General features: G+C 41.6%; 1 pseudogene; it reads left to right on the forward strand.

Moving 5' to 3' along the window:
* The first annotated feature begins 1,886 nt into the window (after positions 1-1,886).
* On the forward strand, positions 1,887-2,005 carry LOC111740623 (annotated as a pseudogene).
* Positions 2,006-2,231: the final 226 nt, after the last annotated feature.

A 2,231-nucleotide genomic window follows, 5' to 3' on the forward strand; every position in this document is an offset into this window, starting at 1 on the left:
GTCTCTCAAGGTGTGTCCTCATCCTGCACTACCAGCTTTATTCCCTTCTGAATTTTGTCCTGTCATCTGACTGAAAGCCCCTGTCTCTTCACACCACTCATTCCTACCTTCATCCAATCTCTATCCAACAAGAGTCACCTTGCACATCTCTCTGCCATCTTATGCCCATTTCATTCATCCAGCAGACTTATTGAATTCCTATTAAGTGCCCAGGTGCAGTAAAAGGCATTGGAGACATCAAGAAATGGATGGGAAAAAAAACCTGGCCTTGAGAAGCTCATAATCCAGATCTAAGTACAGCAAGGGCAGTGGTATTGGAGAGGGTAAATAGACATGTTAATAGACAATAAAGAAGCAATGCAGTTATGCAGAAATGGCCTATTTGTCCAATGCTACCAGTGACTCGTTCAGCCCTTACAGAGTCTTTTTCTCACTCCAGATGAAGTTTTTGATAAAAAATTTGCGGTCCAGAGTTTTCATAACTAAATTTTTGAGTACTCTTTTTTGCACATAGATTGCAAAATAAAGTAAGTAAACTCCATTTGCCCCAAGCAGTGACTGAAGCTAGAGAATGGGAAGCACTCTCAAATTTCCCTGGACAACCACATTTGCACCCTGTCAGGATTATCAAAATTGCCATGACAGTGACCCAAGGGCTATTCCTTGGATAAACCCTGTAAACACTCAGCTGATTTCAGCCAGACCCAACCGCACGCCCTTGAGGTTTTCATGCTGTTGAAGAAATAAATAAATAAATAAATAACTGTTGGGGGTGGGTAGAAGGGGGAAGACAAGGACAGAGAGCCTGAAGCCAGGGAGAAGAGGCCAGTGAGGCTGCTCAACCTTGGAATGATACTCAGCTGAAGCACGGAAAGAGCTCATGTAACATCCTGACTTCATCTTCCTTTAAAAATGTAGAGGTAGAGCTGCTCACAGCTCCAGGTCAGACTGCAAGTGTCTCAGGGTCTCAGAACTTTTCCTTACTATTGATCAGAGGAGGACGGCCCTGTGAAGAAGAGGGATGGAATGTATAGAGTTTAATTCCTCAAGAGTTCTTATTAGGATCCTAAATCTAGAGCTTAGCCTCTGTTAGATCGTGATATCATTACAGTTAGACTTCAGAGTCCTGGCCTCTATTTCCTCAAACCTCCCACTCCCACCCTGGGCCCTAATTGAAATCGAAGATCAATTCCCCTCATCATACAAATGGATGCACTGAGGTTTGGAAAATAAAAAGACTACATACTCATCAGTCAGGGATATTGCAGATGAAATGTTTTTAGCAAAAGAAAGTTGGATTAGATAACCCCTAATTCCATTCCAACACAATGGCTCTATAATTCCAAGACTTGTCCACCTCTTTAAGAGGCAAAGCCTAGACCAGAACCAAGGTCCACTGCCTGTCCAGAAGCCACTGGAGGATAAGCTCCAGTTTATCTTTGCTAAGGAGTCTAACATCAATTTAGATTTTTCAGTTCAGATCTTAAACATCTGTTGAGCAGCATGTAAACATTATCTTCACAATTTTCATGGGGAGAGGAAGAGATGGGTGAAGGGCTGAAGAAGGAATAGAGCAAGATATGCAGAACTCCCTTTATGCAACTGATATTTTCCTTAAAAGCTGAAAATGCAATCACATTTTGCAAACCAAATTCCACTTTTAAATGAAAGGCAACTTCCCTGTAAATAGATTTTACTGTGAATTCTTATAAAAGGGACAATCCTTTTCATAAAGTGAATGACTGCTCCTTAATTTGTTAATGTAGGATATTTAGATGTTTGTGTTCAGTTTTGATTAAAGCTCTATTTATATTCTTGTGGTCATTTTACGGATAGTAAAACCAAGCTCCAAAAGGAAGTTATATGTCATCTAAGAACACCCTGGAGTCTACGGCCATGCCACCCTGAACAAGTCCGATCCCATCTGATCTCAGAAGCTAAGCAGGATCAGGCTTGGTTAGTACTCGGATGGGAGACTGACTAGGAAGACCAGGTGTTGTAGGCATAAAAAATAAAAAAATAAAGAAATGTAACCTGACAAGGTCATTGCAATCTGTGAGGTCAAGCAAGGGTTGCCTCACCTAAAAAAATAAAAATAAGAACACCCTGAACTATCATGCTCAGCACTATCATGACACTCAAATCCCTTCCCCATCCATCCAACCTCACAGCTTGGGGCTCTCAGGAACTTCATCTGATCTCTTCATCTTGCCTACATCAGAGCCCAGAGC

Source organism: Pteropus vampyrus, unplaced genomic scaffold, assembly GCF_000151845.1.
Source record: "Pteropus vampyrus isolate Shadow unplaced genomic scaffold, Pvam_2.0 Scaffold66, whole genome shotgun sequence".
Lineage (NCBI taxonomy): Eukaryota > Metazoa > Chordata > Mammalia > Chiroptera > Pteropodidae > Pteropus > Pteropus vampyrus.